Source organism: Topomyia yanbarensis, chromosome 1 (genome assembly GCF_030247195.1).
Source record: "Topomyia yanbarensis strain Yona2022 chromosome 1, ASM3024719v1, whole genome shotgun sequence".
NCBI lineage: Eukaryota > Metazoa > Arthropoda > Insecta > Diptera > Culicidae > Topomyia > Topomyia yanbarensis.
Genome location: NC_080670.1, coordinates 54724790 through 54745539, shown reverse-complemented (window position 1 = coordinate 54745539; position 20750 = coordinate 54724790). Strand labels below are relative to the sequence as shown.

Genomic DNA, 20750 nt, shown 5'->3' with positions numbered 1-20750 from the left:
AATTCATTATCATAATCTTCTTAGGATCAAAACTTTTCCAATATCCGGTTCTGTGGTCGGTCGAAGGGGGTGAGCGGAAGGGAAAGGATGGAATCCTATTACTCCCATCCCAAATCTCAATCGTCACCCTTTTTGGAACATCCAAGGCTACAATTTAGTACTACTGCTAAATTGATCTCGAAAGAGGGTTCACCTCCGATCGTAAACCGAACTCAATGCGAGGAGGATGGAGAAAAGTTTATCTCCGATGAAAAATCAATTTTATCAAAACTGTATGAGTTATCGTTCGGAAAGGCAAGTACGAAAAAAGTAAACAGGAAATAAAAAAAAACTAGTGCACAGTCTCTTCCTCCCACTTCTTCACTCTATCGATTCAAGTGGTTGCTGTTGTGAAGATGTAAAGGTACGTAGCTATAGATGTTTCGCAAGCACAACAGCTTATTGGAGTCGCTGAAAATTACATTTTCTTCGCTTTGGAAAAGTTAACGTTATACCTATATAGGTAGTTGGAAACACGACAATGACAAAGTTTTTTAATGAGAATCTCTCGGATCCGTTTAGCGATTGTTGTTACGCACAGCGCGTTGAATTTTTCTTTTCGATAAATGGAAATTGGACTCCTGCTGATTTAATATAGTTTTCAGTGAAGAAAAAACTAGTTGTTTTTTCCTATTTCCTAGTAGAACCGACATAATGTTGGTATGTTGTTGAATCGATGTCGATTTAGGTTTATTTTCAGCAATACTAACGAGCTTCGATATTGAAATGAGCCACAAGATGTTCCCTATGACCAGAATACACAATAGATGTACGAAAATCACACTGCAACATTCTAATATTATCAACAGACATGCATATTGCCGGAAGTGCAACTAAAAAACGTAATGAAAATCTGACACTAGTATCATTTATAACTAACAAAATAATTAATAGCTAATCAAGTGCTGTCAGTAACATCTGCAATATTTTTTACTTTATTTATTTATTTGTTTTATTTTATTTTATTAAATTTAATTGAATTATCTATTTTATTTTATTTTTCCATAATTTTGCATTTTATTATTTATTTATGCCGTAAAATAAGCCTTTTATAATTTCATTTTTTTTCTAATTCGTTTATTTTTTTTTACAATGGAGAAGACGTTTACGTCCTAACCCAGTACACGTGCTATTGGTAGGTGTCCAAGCTACCACACGGGTTGTACTGGGGGCGTGTCGGGCTCGAATGGTGACGCTGCCATTAATATCGACTAAACTCCATTGGGCTCCGCCATCGTTCCTCCCAGGAACTACCTCTCGGTATTACTTTGGGGGATGGCTGTACTTGATGTACTTATTCACTCTCACTCACGCGTTCATACGTCCTGTATGAGGCTTACTTGGGTGCTCTCTCTATCGCACCTTGATTCATTCTCAAACACTCTACATGAGGCTGACTTTTGTGCTCACCTTTTTCGTTCCTTGCGAGGCTGACTTGTGTGCTCGCCTCACCCATACCATGTGAGGCTGACTTGGGTGCTCACCCTATCACCTGGTTCACTCTCGATCGTGCCACTCTATTATACCTTTGTCACTCCCCCTGGCATCCCATGTGGGACATTTTTCTTAGGCCCCACTTCTGACATATCATGCGAGGCTGACTTGTGTGCTTACCTTTTTCATTCCTTGCTAGGTTTACTTTTGTGCTAGCCTCTACCATACTATGTGAGGCTGACTTTTGTGCTCACCCTTAACATACCGTGTGAGACTGACTTGGATGCTCACCCTTTCACTCCTCTGCCACGCCACGAGGCATCGGAAGCTAACATACTACGCTACGACCCTCCCATCTTGGCATGAGGCAGTCCACTTATACGCCTATACACTCGCTCTTCTGCCTTGCTTCGGGGTGGCTGGGTTTACCCCTTACGCGGTTGCCAGTCGCTGCGCCAAACCTGCCTCAGCATGAACAGGCCATTCACCCCCTTTTTTGCGCTCGGCCTTTTTCGCTCCAACTAACCAATCACTAGTTAGCCGTGCTCGTCGTCTGTTGCTTGGTTCGCCAGATTACAGGCAATCTGGGTGGTAGCAGCCGAGACTGCGTTCCACTTCTCCACCGATTGACACATCCGCTGAATAAGGGTATCAGGGGTTGTGTCCCAGCCGCAGACGTCAAGCATTACTCTTCTTTCGACGTCGAAACGAGGACATACGAACAGTATGTGTTCGGCAGTTTCGTCTACAGCTGGGCAGTCATGGCAGGCGGGGACCTCCGCGTGCCTGAACCTGTGGAGGTACTGTCGGGACCAGCCTTTGCCTGACAGGAATTGTGTCAGATGGAAGTGAACTTCCCCATGGGGTCTTCCCACCCAGCTCGATATGCTAGGTATCAGCCGGTGGGTCCACCTACCTTTCGAGGAGTTATCCCACTCACGCTGCCATCTGGCGACCGATGTCACCCTGCTCTATTTCCACGTAGCTCGAAGCACTCCTCATCTTCCCGGATGACCAGCCCGACTGGCATCATGCTCGCTGCTCGCTATCACGCAGGATGCATCGTGTGATACCGTGCGGTAGGCAGATATCACTCTGAGGCACATCACGCGGTAGGTGCTCTCCAGTTTCTGTAGGTAACTGGTTACCCTCAGTGTTCTTGACCATGAGCCGCCGTACCTGAGGATAGATACGGTAACGCCTGCCAGTAACCTACGTCTACTGGCGCACACCTTTGAGCTGTTGGACATCATAGTCGATAGAGCCGCAACAGCAGTCGACGCTCTCTTGCATGTATAGTCGACGTGGCTGCCGAAGGTCAGCTTGTCGTCTATAATGACTCCGAGACTTCAGACTTCGCTGTGAAGTGATCGCGACTTCTCCCACATGGATAACTGCATGTTGTGCCGACTTGCGGTTGTTGACGATAACTACCTCCGTCATATGATGAGCGAGCTCCAGGCCTCTCGCGCTCATCCATTCCTCCACCGTGTTGATCGCGTGTTCTGCGGTTAGTTTTACCTCGGGGATTGACTCCCCATAGACTTCCAAGGTTACGTCGTCGGCAAAGCCGACGATCTTGACCCCAGGAGGGAACTTCAGTCTCAGAACCCCGTCATACATGAGGTTCCATAGCACCGGGCCTAGGATCGAGCCCTGCGGGACTCCGGCGGTAATCGGAACCCTTTTCTGACCGGCATCGGTCTCGTATAGCAGTACGCGGTTCTGGAAGTAACTTTCCAGGATCCGGTACAGACCCACCGGTAGGCTAAGCCGGTGTAACGAGAGCGCGATGGCATCCCAGCTTGCGCTGTTGAATGCGTTCTTCACGTCAAGTGTCACTAACGCACAGTATCGAATGCCTCGCCTTTTCCGTTGGATCGCTATCTCGGCAGTCTTTATCACTGAGTTGAGAGCGTCCACTGTGGACTTACCCTTCCGAAAGCCAAACTGGTTGCTTGACAGGCTGTTGAGGATAATCCTCTCAAGCAGTTTGCTAGTCGTGTCGATCAGACAGATTGGTCTGTACGCCGATGGGTCGGCTTCCCGGGCTTCGGCAACAACACCAATTTCTGCCTTTTCCATCTATCGGAGAAACGGCACTCGTCAAGGCACCTCTGCATAGCTAGCCTGAACATGTTCGGGTTCGCTATGATCGCTGCCTTGAGAGCGCTGTTTGGAACTCCATCCGGCCCTGGAGCTTTGTTCCTTGCTAGGGATTTAGCCACTGCGAGTAGTTCTTCATTCGTCACCGGAGCCACCGTTTCGGCCGTGCCCGCACTGTCTCGTAGTGCAGGTGGCCAGGGGCTTGTGGCTCGAGATGGGAAGAGTACTTCGATAATCGTCGCCAACCGGTCCGGTGACCGTTCTGGGGGTGAGGAGCCCCCTTTGATCTTGGCCATCACGATCCTGTAGGCGTCACCCCACGGATTCGCGTTGGCACTATCACACAGGTTGTCGAAACACGCTCTCTTGCTGCTTTTAATGGCCTTGTTAAGGGCCAATTTCTCAGCTCGAAACACTTGGCGGCGGTTCTCTCTTGCATCCTCGGTGCGAGCTCTTTGCATCCTACGTCTAGCTCTGAGGCAGGCTAACCGTAGAGCTGCAATCTCGGTACTTCACCAGTATACCGGGAATTTGCCGTTTCTTGGTAGGGTTTTTCTCGGCATAGCGGCGTCGTGCGCGCGCGTGGTAGAACAGCTACCAGTGCATCCCCGCTTAGACTGTCGGTGTTGGCCTCCTGTCCCAAGGCCGCGCTGAAAGCTTCGCTGTCGAAGTGATTGGACTTTCACTTGCGTTAGCTTAAAGGTGCCAATTTTGTTTTGTTTTACATTTTGAATTAATTAAAACAAGGGGATCATTTTTTTTTAAATGAAACTAAGGAGATTTTATAGCTATGATATATGCACAGGGGGCAATATTACTTTCGTAAGTGGTCATTTCGTTTTTTATGAAAATATGGTTTAACAATTCTAGCTAATAATTCCTAACTAAGGGGACAATTCTTGCAACTATCTTAAAACTAGGAATAGCTAGAGAGTGTGATTTAGTTTTGTAAAGATTCGGGGAGACTATTTAGGGTCACTTTTATGTGGTAGTAGAGTTGGGAATTTTTAGCGAGATTATGTAATATAATAGTTACAGCTAGAAGAGATAGGAAGAGCTAAATGCTTGGAAGGGGGGGGGGGGGGGTGTGACACCTCTGGGTATAAGAGTCAGAGGAGGGGAGGGTGAACAAAGATGGCAGCGGGGAGAAAATCATTAACTTTTAGTTTCAAGCATCGGGAGATCAACGGTTACAGACTCGGGTGGCCTTCATTAGGAAGAACTATGTACTGGTACGCCCGGTAGTCCTCCTCGAGTCGGCAGGAACTCCCCCAGACGACTTCGTAGTACGGCTCAGATGCGGATCGGAAAGACTTCGAGTCCCGTGTTTGTTGGCTCATTCAACAGAGATGTTTTGTGTCGCCTTGGAGTCGCATCAAACCTTCGTGGTTGTATGGTACAGGCGGGAGAGGGCACTTCTGAGAATGATAAGAAAAATAAAAGGGGCAGTTAAATCTGTATATTGATAGTTTTTAGGAAAGTGTATGTGAGGGACATATAGAAGAGATCGCGGCGTGCCAGTACATCTTGAACCGAGACGTTAGGTGTGCTTCCTCGGGCCCGAAGGGTGTCCATCAGCCAAGACCGGGCGGAACTGTACTCGGTGCACGCCCAGACAATGTACTCGATATCGTGATAGCCGTCGCCATAAGCGCAGATACCACTATTCACGAGCCTCATACACCGGATATGTGCATCCAGCGTGTAATGGTTTTCCATGAGTCGGGACATCACACGAATGAAGTCACGATCCCTTTGGATCAAGGTTTCGTCGATACCTTAGAAACTATCGAATGTAGCCAGTTTCCTAGTTTACCATTGCTCCACGAAGTTTGCCAATTTTCGAGGGTTTTCTGATGAGTAATACTGAAAAATTCGCTGAAGCAAATTGGTCTTTCATAAACGTCACCTTCTAGGGCACCCACCTTAGCTAAAGAGTCCGCCTTCTAATTGCCCGGAATGGAGCAATGAGAAGGGACCCACACCAAGGTAATCTGGAAGGATTTGTCAGATAAAGCACTCAGTAGCTTCCGTATTTTCCCCAAAAAATACGAGGAGTGCTTTCCATGTTTCATCGAGTGAATAGCGTCAATCGAACTGAGGCTGGGCTGTCCGAAACGATGAATTAATGGTCTGCGGGTAATGTGTCAACGACTCCAAGAGTATACTGAATAGCAGCTAGTTCTGCGGCGTAAACTGAAGCAGAGTCACTGAGTTTCAGGAATCAGAATACATTGGTTCCGCCTATGTAGTCGGGGATTTGTGCCTTGCCGTGTGTTTTCATCATTTCCTAATCGAAAGAAAAGGACAAGGAGGCATGGGGAAGTAGAATTAGAAGGGTGGGAAAAATAACAGCACAAAAACAAAAACAAACAGCAGGCAAGTTAATCTCACAAGTAGGTCAACTCGCCTGCGAGTAAGCCTTTTTACCACATTGGATAAGAAACTTTAGTATGTCTCTGAGTTTCAGTCGTCCAAACATGGTGTTGTCTATGTAAGGACGGCCGAAAACTCGAAATCGCAATTGCGCTACTGCTGGACAGTTGCATATCAGATGATATGAGGTTCCGTAGTCGGATTCACAAAGATCACATGGAAAAGACTCATCGCGCTGAATAGTTGCCATGTGACAATTGAGTTTGCAGTGGTCGGTTAATGCTCTGGTCAGCATGCCGCAGTGGAGCTTCCAAAAATGTAGGAGATTTCTACATTTCGAAATTACCGGTTGCTCTCGAAACACCTTTGTTTGGCGACACGTTTGTAGATTTCTCCAATAATTGCGGTGCTCGGACGAAGGCCAGGACCGTATTTTTTCCCTTATACAACTTGTCGAAATTAACAGGACGGGCTCAGAATCAACAAAGTCAATCGCTGAAACTGCCCTGGCCAATTCGTCAGCCCATTAATTTACAGTAATACCAGAATATCCGGGCACCCAGACAAGGTAGATAGTATTGACAATGCTTAGTTCTTCGATTTGGGTTCGGCACGCGATCACTAGCTTGGACCGTGATTTGTCTGAGCTAAGGGCCTTGATCTGCCGGACAACTCAGTTGAAGAGCCGATTGTAAAGTGGAAGACGAAAGTCTTTAACAAAAACCTCTTTGTTGAGTCACTTTGCGAACAGCGGAATCAAATCCGTTGATGCGACTAATCCAACAAGAAGGATTGTGACGTTACTATTCCACGAAAACTGGAGCCATGGTTAAATGAGAGCAAGATGGGAGAGTGAGAGAGGTGCGCAAGCGACGAGAGATCAAGTTTAGCAAGCCAGTTTGCCATAAGTATCAGTGCTTAGAAGTAGACGCCAATCCCTGGGGGACGCGTACCGAGTCGTCATGACGAAGATGAGCGCCCATCGACACCAGCTGAAATATGCATGTATAAGCTATAGATAATCGTTGAGGGTCTCTTCCCGAAGCACGATCCAACTAGCTGGTCACCGACACCGTACTGTGTAGAAGAAGGAGCAAACACAGCCGAGTAGCAAGCGACTAACGACGAGCTCAAAGAAGCGTCGATGCGACTACAATCAAAGAAAGCCCTCGGTTCGAATGGAATATCAAACGTGGCGCTGAAAGCTGCGATCCTGGTATATCCGGACATGTTCAAGATGCTACTGCAGAAACGTTTAGATGATGGCAATTTCCCCGAAATGTGGAAGGTAGAGAATCTGGCATTGCTTTTAAAGTCAGAGAAGTAACCGGGCCATCCAGCCTGGCATAGGCCAATGAAGCAGCGCTGCACAGAAGAATGAGCTGGGTAGGTACTTTCGGAGTAGAGCACAGCACAGCAAAAGAAAATAATGTAACTATACGTCTTGCCAGATGCACATAAATAGAGCGTCCCAATTCACATAAATTTACATTTTACTACGTGTAAAAATGAGATGTTCGGCTTTTTCTAGGTCATTCAGTCTGAGCTTTACATCAAATATGTCACAATATTCAATTTTACATATCATAGCATATAAAATCTTATTATCGGATAGAAAAATACGTCGCTGCGTTGTTTACGTCAAATGTAATTTACATTTTTTCTAAGAGTGTGCTATACGAGACGAACGAAGGGCAGAAGTCAATGCGAGTCGCAGCGGGCGTTCCTCAGGGCTCTATTCTCGGTCCAACTCTTTGGAACGGGATGTTCGATGGGGTCTTAAGGGGCTATATAAATAGTTGGAACGAAAAAGTGAGCTAAGTTCGTGATTTTTTTTAATTGTTTTATGCAAATTTTATTTAAAACGTGAAAGACAGTTTGTTGATAGCACTATCGAAGATAGAAAATACAAGTTGACTTATTCAAGGTTGTCGGAGTTATGGCTCATCCCCCGAAGCTTGTTTTTTGGCAGAGGTTTGCGGTGAACGCTGTAAAAAATTGATTTTTTTTTAAGAAATAGTGCACAAACAAGCAATTCAAAAAAAATCGGATGAGTATTTTTTGAGATATCACGTTCATCGCAACGGTACTTTTTCAAAAAACTTCATTCCGAGAAAATTACAAATCAGTGGTCATTCTACAGTGAACGCTATCGGTAGATGGGCTGAAGCATACGGTTTCAACATCTCGGCTACTAAAAGCGAGATTACTCATCTTTGTCACTCGCACTGTCACACTTTCGCCGAGTTAAAAGGGACTGCGAAAGCCGACGACGGTTGATCAAAACCATCTGTAGCCGCCACCAAAGAAGTAACCGCCACGCCATACTTAACGTGAGATAGAGCATTATAACCAGCAAACTTATGTACGGGGTTGAACTCACCGGTAGCGCATATGACTCATTAGTCAACATACTTTCCTCCGTGTACAACGCGTCGGTCCGAATAGCATCTGGCCTTTTGCCCAGCTCACCGACCAAGGCTTCGTGTGTGGAGGCAGGTGTTCTTCCCTTCCCTTTGGATCGCAGCCACCGAGATCATAAGACACGCAATTGGATTCTTGGAGAAAGTTCCAGGGAACGCGTATTCAAAGAACGACAGCAAACAGTGTTTTTAGGCGATTCTCCGGAAAAACACTACCAAAGATAGCACGAGTCCACAGGATGTTTCGCCGAAGTTGGAATGACATATAATTAAACATCGACCTTCGCCTGGCCAGATAAATAAAAGCAGGAGATCCCACCGGAAGCATTATACCAGAATATAAGAAGCAAATTAGCAATCAGCACAAGATATTCACCGACGGATCCAAACTCGACAATCGAGTTGGTTTCGGTGTCTTTGGACTCGAAACTGACATCTCTCGTCGCCTTCCATCGAGCTGCTCGGTTTTCTCCGTCGAAGCAGCTGCAATACTTCTTGCCGCCACAAACAAGCCTCCTGACATCCCAGTGGTCATTCTGTCAGACTCACTCTCCGTTCTGGAAGCACTAGAAAGAGGAAACTCCCGACACCCCTACGTCCAGGCAAATGAATCGGCAATTGACCCGCTCACAACATTTTGCTGGATTCTCGGCCATAGTGGTATTGCGGGAAACGAAACAGCGGATCGCTTGGCATATCTCGGGCATAGCACCCTATCCATATTCTGCAGAGAGGTACCTGCAGCTGATATCATCAGAGTCGCCAATGAAAAATTTCGAAATAGCTTCGCTTCACATTGGCAATCCACTCGCGGGCACTGCCGAATGGTAAAAAATATCATTGAAAGATGGACCGACCGAGACTCTCGTTCGGAACAGCGGGTTCTATCACGACTCAGAGTAGGACATACGCGAGTTACACACGCCCACTTGGTGTCTGGTGGAACACCATCTATCTGCCACACCCGCCGCGTAAGTCTGGCGGTTGAACACCTGATCTGCGAATGTAATGAGCTTGCAGACCTACGACGACTTCACGACATCGGTACTATTCGGGAAGCTTTATCTAATGACCCAGTGCGAGAAGAAACTCTACTCAATTTCCTCAAAGACACGGACCTTTTCCGCGTTATCTTATTGAGACACCTGGCACATAACGATAATAACCCCAAACAATCAGGAAGTGATCCACACCCCGCTCGCACGTGCAAACTAGTCCAGCACCCATTGTCAACACGAGTACTAGGTTTACGGATAGCAGACTGGTTCCTGAAGGCACCCTACAACCTCTACAGTTGCATCACACGACCAAACAATCCTTTCCGTCAAGACTACATCAACCAAGCTCGTCCTCGTGCCCCCCCTGCCTGAGGAAGTACCGGCACAGGTCGACGAACCGTCAGCGGCTGCGGGTACCAGGAAATCGGAGATTTCCCAGGCAAGTATCACACAGCATAGCATATGTGATGCACAGTTTACCGCTTGCAAACCTTTTTCAGTCTCATACACTACGATGCAGCCCACAGTGCTGATCCCCTGCCACGTCCATGTACAGCTTTCGTCTTTCATCAACAGCTGAAGCGTACCACACGCCATCCCCACTACTATTCTCCATCGACCTCGGTAGTGGGAATCTGGATGGGCCTACCGCTACTACACAAACTCTACTAGTCGACCGAAAAAATGCAGCATATACACCTACTATTTCAAACATTATCGCCAACGACCCGGAAACACCAGCAAGGAACATCGCCTCCCGCTCGTAGAGCGAGATATACACCCGTAGCGGACTTGACTCAAGTACGATATGCCATCACGCACCGGACAGTAGCCGACTGTTGCCGGGATGTATTACTACGCCATACCGTGAACCCTATGCCGTCCAAGGTAAACGATACCAGTACGACCTTGCAAGTAACATAACCGGCGGAAACCCCTCGGACCCAACAGGAAGACCAGAAAAATCAACAAGTGGACATCGCTCAGCGCCGGAGGAAGGACAGAACCTGCAAGAAGAAGTAGTATTATTCGGACATACAAAACAATGGAACAATACTTGCACACCCATCGATACCCTGTCTGTCGTGGAAGTCGGGACATGTCGACCGATCCCATTCCGCTACTGCAACAAAAAGAGAAATATAGCAAATGAAATGGCCAATAAAACGCGTACCAGCGATATCCCTACATAACACAGCAGCTCCAACACGACAAGCGCCCGACATCGTATACAGCAGCTGAAACTCACGTGCTCTCAAGGGAAAACAAAGTTACAAAATGGCCCTCACCGACCTACCTTCACAGCAAAGAACTATTAGATGACAATAACCGTTCCCAAATCTCACACAGGGCGTGTCTAAATCAGAAACTGTCGAAAGCGGATTGAATATCGAGTTTGCCCGCCAGCGTTTGTGCAATGAAGCTTTTTACAACCAGTAACCACATACAATTTTTGTGAAATGATTTGTTATTACACCCACCCAAAATAATGGCGAATGACCCACAGAGGTTAAAGCCACAAATAAGCAACAACAACAATTTCATTCCGTTCGTTTAAATTTAGTGCTCCGATCTGGATGAAATCTCGTACAGATATTTTCCAAGGTATGTTATTTTAGAATATTCAATTTTTTTTTTAATTTTTGAGTTTCAACTTTGTATATAACCCCTTGACACTGCGACTGCCTGGGAAAGTGAAAATGGTAGGTTTCGCAGACGACGTATCACTAACGGTGATGAGTGAGACACTTGGCGAAGCGGAGGTGTCGATGCGCAAGACAATAGACGCGATCGAGAGCGGGATGAACGGGGTCAAGCTGCAAATAGCTCACCACAAGACGGATGTGTTGTTGGTCAGCAACTGCAAAGCGGTTCAGCGAATACAGATCACCGTCGAAGTGCACGTGATTGCATCGAAGCGTAGACTGAAGCAATTGAGCATGATAATCGACGATTGGTTGCGTCAATCCGGCGCTAGCTTAGTTCTGCAACTAAGTTAGTGTCAGATTCTGATGAGATGAAGTCGGAACGCAAATTCCACAACTAATTTATATAATATAGTTTAAATATAACTCAATATGCCGTTATAGCTTTCAGCGTTCACACGGATATAGCTCCTTAAAGTAAAACGTAATACTTCGTCTTTTTAATAAATTGATCGTATGATATTGGCTGTTTAACAGAACATTGTTCCTTGATTCACTAATTCAGGAATATTTGTAGTGGAAAAACATTCTTTACTTTCGGATATTTTTTGAAAGCCGTCCAATTCTAGTGATTCTAAGTCTGAGTCGCATATCTTGGAAAAAATTGTTCCTGATCTTGCGAGTGTGTTAACCATCCTATCTCCCACTAGCTGGTAGTGATTTACAGAAAAAAAGATGTTTGCATGTATTTAAACATTCATGCAAATAACTTGGTTCACGGGTTTAGGAAGGTGTTAGCTCAATTGACTTTCCGATGACCCATTTCGTGTACAGCGCCAGACATGTTCCGAGGTCAACGTTCCATCAACTAGCTCCGCCTTACTGTAACGTTTGTATCAAATGGATTGTAACATTACAGTAAAACTTTCGATTTCATTTAAGCAGGAAATCGACGCGTATTTAGTATATATATATATATATATATATATATATATATATATATATATATATATATATATATATATATATATATATATATATATATATATATATATATATATATATATATATATATATATATATATATATATATATATATATATATATATATATATATATATATATATATATATATATACAGGTCGGACTCGATTATCTGGGGATTTGAAAAAAATCTCACCCCGGATAAATCGAATCACCCGGATAATCGAATCAAACTTTTTTTTTGCGTTATTTCATGAATTTCATGAATTTTTTTTTTGCGTTATTTCATGAATTTAAGCTTCATTCGTGGAGAAATTGGAAATAAAATGACCAGGGCAAATTTTCCTATTATGGTAAATGTACCTATTTTGGCCCTAGTCGATTTTTCAGACTTTCAGGGTGTGATTTGCATTTTCAGTTGGTTTTCATTTATTATTCATATTGGTAACGAGTTAACGATATGTATCAGTTGTTTATAGCTATTTGTACAAGAATTCTAAGATAAACTTTTTAATAAGGTGTGTCTTTTGCAATACAAGTCAAACTCGATTACCCAGGGCTTAGATTTTCCGTGGTAACTGATTCGATTACTCGAATACCAGAAAAAAATAAAGTTAGTAAGTAAACTGGGGGTCGTCTGTTTCTCGGCTCCAGTTTAATTTACGTGGAGTGTCACATAGCACAGCTAACATGTCTAGTAATTCTAATTAGAAGAGTGCGTGTTGCGCACCCACAAAGAGATCCTTGTCCTTGTCCTTGTAGCATCATTTAGTTGACCAATACTGGATTGTCAGGTAATAACTACGAGTGTAGTCTTTGCAAACTGTCCCACTCATACTTGTCACTAGCGAAGGACTACCAGGTTCCCGGGCGCCTCAGCGAGAAGTACTCCTGCGCCCTCTTTACATAGCCTATCATCCATCTTTGCTTGAGCTACCCTAGAATTGAAATCACCTCCAGTGACGGCCGGGTCTCTTTTCAGAATCTCGTTAACCGTTTCTCGACCAACTTTTTTCTACCGCCAATAGGGTCCCAAAACTATTTTTCATTAAAACTGTTGGCGTCAAGAAACACGAAAAACCTGGTTTAAGAAAGATAGGTGCTTCTTTTGCAGCTGCTCAATATTTACCTTCCGATCTAGTGCAATTGCATAGAAAAGGTAATTGAGGGCAATCTAAATTAGAAAGTTTCAGCAGTTTTCAATAATATTCCCAGGCTAAGAAAATATTCCAAAATTTCATTTCGCCATTAACAGAAACTATCCCTGGCAGCACTGCTTCAGCGGAACCCAATCAGATTAATTGTAATAACTTCTGTTCTAATGCTAATATTTATAACTTTTAGTGCTCAAATGAAAGATCTTAGTCGCAGTTATTAGCCTTACTTGACGTTGTGTAAACCAAAAGTTATAGTCATATAGAAACATGGTTGTTCATCAACCAGAAGGGCACGAACGGGTTAAAGATTCTATTGGAATTCTGAGCAGAAATCACTTATTGAAGGGGATAATGGGAGAAGAGCAATATTACGAAAAATATAGAAATACGGATAAATATTGAATCGAAGCTCTGAAATAGATTCCATTGGGATGCTAAGAAAACTTCGATCAGAATCTTGAAAAGTATCCCAAACAGAATCCTGAGAAGCATGTCATCATAATCCCAAGAGATAGCCAGAAACCGAGCAATGTAGGTATAATGACGTTGTATGTGGCCTACAGTAACCGATGTATTACGAGAAAAATGTACTTTTAGTGTAAAATTAAAAAGTTGCATATTTGGCAATATTGGCATTAAAAACTTTTCATTTTTTTTGAAATCCCTAAACAAATCTTAAAAAAAATATCTCGCTGATTGATTCTAGTGCAAACAGTACCAGAGATATAATCCGAAGAAAAACATTTTTTTAAACAATTTGTTGAAATTAACTGTTATGTGTCCAACAAAAAAAAAGCACCTATAACAGGCCAACGAGGGTACCAGGGTACCAAAAAATTAAAATGCTCATAACTATGGCTTCCTTTAACCGATTTTGACACTTGATGTTTTAGATTCAGGAACTCGTCCACTTTTGGATTCTGTAACATTGAACCCAATGAATGGATCCGGATTTTCCGGAGTAATGTTCCAGTACTAGGGTATGATTTGTAAATTTAAATAATGCCCTAGCAAAATGAGTATCAAAACTCTTCAAATTGTCTCGGAAGCCTGTTATTTATTGTTGCGGGATCCTATGGTAGTTTGAAAAATGGAATTGGAATGGAATGGCCATTCACGGCCCTACGGGAGCCTGCTCCGGAATGTCTGTTTCGGGGTGAAATCACCAAATGGTTCCAATACCACGAGGTACAGCCTATTGATGCTATGCCAAGAATTTTGATACCCATATTGCTAGTATTCCATTGAAATTCACAAATAGTATCCAAGCACTGGAACATGCTTCCGGAAATCCGGATTCCCGGAAACCGGTTGGAATAACCCGATTTATTTTTACCAAGTTTAAAAGTGGATGAGTTTCTGAATCCAAAACACCCACAAGCATCAAAATCGGTTGGAAATTACCTTAGTTATTGGCATTTCAGTTTTGGGGGTACCCGGGTATCCACGTCGGCCTGTGACATAGTAAAACATTCAGGAGACCCTCCTCACTCCCTTCTTACTATATCAAAAACATTATTATCCCAAAAGCTTGACTTAGTGAAGTTCTAAGATGTCACAAAGTTTCAATTTCCAGCTAAGGATAAAACATCGGAATTTCATTATTTGCAACCTAAAAAGGTATCCGGGTACCGCGTCGGACACATAACAGTTAAGAGTGTTCCCATGGACTGAGGGGCTGTTTAAACGACACAACAATTTAGGTTATTATATATTATCTCTAAATGAACAATTTCTTCAAAACTGGTTCCAATCCATGATGGTCGAGTTTTGTTTCATTAGGTCACTTTGCGCGGAATAACCCATATATAAGCTATTTTTGAGGTAGGTTAAAATTTGAGAGGAGGTTAACCCTAGACCCCCCAATTGCCCGAAAAAAACGTCCTATTGACGGCAATGATGGAATTAGCACTATAATTAGACATTATAGTTGAAATTTGATTTTTTTCAAAACACCCGGATAATCGAATCATTTTCCCCGGATAATCGAATCACGGATAATCGAGTCCGACCTATATATATATATATATATATATATATATATATATATATATATATATATATATATATATATATATATATATATATATATATATATATATATATATATATATATATATATATATATATATATATATATATATATATATATATATATATATATATATATATATATATATATATATATATATATATATATATATATATATATATATATATATATATATATATATATATATATATATATATATTACATAACACATGTGTACTAGAAAACTTACCATTTTTGCAGTTTTCTACCTTCATTCCTGTCTCCCATTTATGTCTCCTTTGACTCTCATCCACATTATTTAAGAAAGAAAAGGGGAAATAATAAAAAAGAACCGATAGACTCCGTGTTTTCCTAAGCGCTTTCGTTTCTCTTAGTCTGGTGTCACTGCCTGTTGGACTTGTGTAAGTTGTTCCATTGGAGATCTCCAAGGGGCTGTAATTGGAGGAAGATCTGACTTCTATCCAGAAGTATCAGTTTTTCACATTAATATATTATATGTGTGCACTACAAAACAATCCCGTGTATAATGCAAGCATTTTTGAACATTTATATGTTCATATACACACATACACATATATACATACATAGATACACACATGTATACATAAAAAATATACACATACTTTCATACACACATACACATACAAATACCTACATACATATACGCATTGTATACATTGTACATTGTATACATATATACACACATATACACAATTACATACATATACTCGAGTTGAAGGCGGTTCCCACGATTAACAGCTCAACTATACAAGAGATTATTTACCATTATCACTGGGTGAAAGGGCAGAAGTTAAAGCCTTAAGCCCGTAGACAGTGACTATGTATAGAGACCAGGATGATATCAGGACTGTGAACGAGCTGAAAGGTGCACTGAAGCTGCATTTTAACCTGGACGAGTTGCACATGACGATCCGGTTAACTAAGGAGTACGGAGGGGCTCAGATAGCGATGATTCTTTCTTTTTTTCGGCATCTGCTGCTGACAAAGCGCTGGAGGTAGGCCAACTTACGGTTGGGTGCCCATTGAGAGCCACCTCTCGAGTGAATAAACAAGCGGAGAATTACTTCAGGTGTTTGGTCTATGGATACGAAAAAGCATTGAATCCATGTGCATTCATTTTGTACAAGGATGATGTTACATTGGGTGGAATCCCCGACAATGAGTTGAATCAGATGGAATATCGCTGTGTGAGGGTCCCACTTCTTATACACATGCAACCGCGATGGTGTTCAAGTCGTCAATTAAGCCACTACTCATTGCAACGAGTTATCTAACCAATACACCATCGTACCTCTCGACTCTCTCGCCACGTAACAATTGAACAATTGTGAATGGGAAGCAACAAGGGGCCACAGCTCACAGACAGCATTCACTCTCAGGTATTCAATGAACAACCCCATCCTACAGCGAACAAAAACAGACACACATTCATTCCGTCACCCTTGCAACCCTTGCACAGAATCCACCTCTTGCAATCGATTCATTTGGCGAACATAAGACGCACCGATTCAATATACATACACACCAATCCACCTCTCGTCAGAGCCCCACACACCGAGCGCTCCCTTACGGACTGTGAGTCACTGTGACTGTGAGAGCTCACCCACGAGTCACCCAACAGCAAACGATGCAACACCACGCAAATCTCTCTCTACCAGTCCCCCACTCCGTGGGTAAGCAATCGCTCCCAAGAACCAACACAAACACCTTCCACAAGAACTCTCTGTATCTCATTATCAAGCACGACTCATAGGACACATCATGCTTCTGTGACCGGTACGGAACGTCAAGACTAGTTACATGCAGCTAAATGGAGGCACTCACACACAACATCAACAGCACGGCACGTCCCGACGCACGGCACGTGTAAACGGCACACGAGAAACGCATTCAACCCATCCTGACGTAACGGTGAAGCGATGGAAGCCGACGCATCGCCCGAATCGTGCTTTAGGATGTACGACCCTCAACCTCCACTCTGCATAGAGCCACTCGGTTCTCCAACACGGAAGCCCCCGCTCAAACACTCCTCACGCTCACTCCTGCAACAAGCAACCGAAGATGTAAAGGAATGCAGCAATTAGTCCTTACTAGCACCTCTACATGCACAGACTCTCAGTGAGGCACCCACAACAATCTCGATAGACTGCCTCCGGCCCACACCGCAAATCACCGAGGGAAAGCACAGACCGGCACCATTGCCCTCAGAATCCATCGCAAAACCACAGCAAAAGACCTCCGTCAACGTAATCAGTGCATCGATCCTCAGCTCAACATTCCCGAATGCTGAGAAAACAAACATGCCCAAAAACACAAAAGAAACTTAGTTTATGTTTCCAGTTTTTTCCTTCTCGTTATTGTAATTTGCTTCAATATAGGGCTAGACACGGCGACACTGGTCCGCAGTGAGCGCTTCAATCGTCTACTTTTCCACAACCTGCAACTGTCATATTCATCGAACACACTTTATAGATGCAATTTCACTTGGTCGATTTTCCCAATCTGTCTGCCGAAGCCAGCAAGTTTGATAACACACACACTAACTTCCTCGATACTTCCCCTTTTCACCATCACTAGCAACCAGCACACTCTCATCCATCTCTCAAGGTCCCATTGAGGCACGCTTATTAGGGCTGAATCGGCGCTCTTGTACACTAAAATACAATTAAATTGACGATCCATACATTTTTTAACATTAAATTTCCGGCCTATTAATAGAATGCCTTGGAACATACTCACCATCTCATGAAATTTTATTTCATCCTCATACTCTTCGTTGTAGCTCTGTCATTTGTTTGACCAAAGATTTCAGCTGGCCGCCCAGAGATTCTTATTTTTTTCTCTCACGGCACAGTCTTTATTTCTCTCGCGGCTCTCACCTGCTGGCACCGTCCATTTTCTCCATCCCGGCTCGATGAACTTACACTACTATGGCTCTCACAGTATACAATTTTTCAAATTCACACACACATTTACCGAGCAAAATATGTCTGTTTTGGCCTTCTTATGAATTCATTCAACTTTAAAATCATTCTCAGCCCAAATTAACAGATAGTATTCACAGAACTTCACAACTTCTGCAATCCCTGAACACTAACCCGGCGTCTCAATCACTTTTGTGGGATTCAACTCTTCAATCACTGTTACAATTTCACCATTAGAATTGATCTGCACAACACGTCCACGCGAGCCACTGCACTCCTTCGGGATCATCCATAAATGACGTAGCATTTTATGAGTGATTTTTAACACCCCCCTCCCCCATCGTAGCATTTCGTCACAAAATTCTATATACCCCCCGGGTAATTACGTAGCTTGACGGTAATCCACACCCCCCTCGTTGTCACGGTAAAAAATTAAAAAAATCAAAAACGATGTTAGTTAGATGAAACGGGTAAGATTGTCGTGACATCAGGTCAACCCCTATTCCCCTTTAAAAAAGCTACGTAGCATGACACGACCCCCTACCCCCCCTGTCGTCACACATCATCACAAAATACAAAACTCCCCCCTCTCCCATATAATGCTACATCATTTATGGATGGTCCCTTCTCGGACTTTTTTTTTTGAGAATGCAAAAAATTGTTCCTGATCTTGTATCCTCAAATTCAAGGCGAAAGGTTGCAACCAAAAAATCATCCAGAAAATAAACCTACTAGGATTTCGGCAAAATGTAGTACCAATTATACAGCACTCTGAGCTATGATTAAGTCAATTCGTAGGCGCAAAATAAAACAACTAACTGATTTTGTAAAACTTGTTTTGAATGCAGGATTGTAAACATCTAGTCGCAGTTCGCTAAATGTAAACATAGGAAAAAATATGCAAAGAACTGCGCACAATATTGTCAAAGATAATAGCTATACATATCTGGCATAGAAAAAAAAATTCCAAACAGGTCGAGCGAAATCGGACGGAACGAAAAACATCTAGTTTCTCAGCCACGGATAATTTATTTCGCGCCAAAACTGAATGGTCGTAAGACGCAAGCATGTTGCAATTGAGATCGTCCCCAATTTCTTCCTCATTTACAAGCGAACTGAGGAACGATTTGCTCTCCCCGGTAGGCAATTTGTCGCCCCCGTTAGCCATCAATTTGCATACCGAATCTAAAATATGGTGGTCATAATACGCAGTACCTCACTAGCATCGAACGATACCAGCGCCGTCCGCGTATGTATCTAGGACACCTTCCAGCGACCGTTATAAATTTTCAACTAATTTAAAGAATTCCTATCCACAATTCATCGGCGAAGACAACCAGGGGGGGGGGGGGGGGTTCTCGTCCGGAACAGGCGCAATCTGGCACTTGTTCACGTTGAGTAAGTTTCGACCCTCGTCTTTCAACATGGCGACGCGTGGTGATTCCCGGCAGGGATATATCGACATAACGAGTATTTAATAACCATTTAATCTATTTAAGTTACGACGAGTAAGTAAAGTAGAGATAGCCCATTAAAGTGTGTAGCAAAGCGGAGCAGAGTATATTGCTTCCGTCCATCCGTGAAACTGTTCGTGTTTGTTCGTACAACCGCTGTGGGTGGATGGATGACGAAGGAAACGACGACGACAACGTAAAGATGGCGAGGCGGCGCTAGTAGAAATACCAATCATTTCGCGCCATGAGTCGGCTGGTTCCCATTGCCAGTGAGGATACCGTGGCCTGTTGTAAACATTGATCTTAACAAGTTGTATCTGGGTGAGTTCTTTGTCGCATCAGTCTTAATTGGTAGTCAATTTACTCACTAAACGACGCTTGAAATAGACCAGGGCGGAAATGAAGTCCGTCATAAAGTAAACACATCCAACGTTGAAGTATGACCTAAATTTTCACATAGTAAATGAAGACAGTAATTCAAACAAATTCGAATGGACCCACAAATGTCACCCTAACGAACGGTATCCAGTGCACATACACGCTACTTTACCGCTTGTTCGACTAGCTAAATTAAACGATCTATTCGCTGAGCCCAAGATGGCCTTCTCATCAATTTCAAAGTTATTCAATCGTGGCATATTGAGGACATGAACGAGCGCCATCATTCTGTTACATCCAGTGCTGCTTCCGGCCAGTCAGAACTGTTGCTTGCTCTGGCTGGCTGGCTGGCTGGCTAGGGTTGATGGGTTGTGATGGGATTTGCTTTGCAGGGCTCGTGATAGTGACTCGGCGTTACTTAATTAGAATGTTGTGCAACAGCACGAAGGGTCTACCGAGAGGAGAATCGCTCCGACACCGATGGTAACCAGAATTGTATGGAACCAATGAAATAGACAACATCACATTTCGCTGCATCAATAACTGTAAATAGGGATAGCTATTGCAATGTTCGAACACAGCTGCTCTCTTGTTTTCTATAATGCGACTGTAATCAATTCAATGCGATGATGTTTTTATTTCGGCTATCTGGAAATTGGTTCAATGCACTAGAACATCCTAATTCAACTAGGAACATGCATTTGAACAATGTCGTACAGGGGAGATCGACTGCGTATGCCGCAAAGGGGATGGGTAA

At 43.3% G+C, this 20750-nt stretch overlaps 1 long non-coding RNA gene across 1 annotated transcript in view; it reads left to right on the top strand.

Annotated features, from left to right (window-relative positions):
- The first annotated feature begins 19587 nt into the window (after positions 1–19587).
- The window catches only part of LOC131677635 (uncharacterized), a 51070-nt gene continuing 49907 nt past the window's right edge, over positions 19588–20750 (top strand). The window contains exon 1 of the long non-coding RNA XR_009303405.1: positions 19588–19936. This is a non-coding gene — a long non-coding RNA (uncharacterized LOC131677635). The remainder of the gene's footprint in view (positions 19937–20750) is intronic.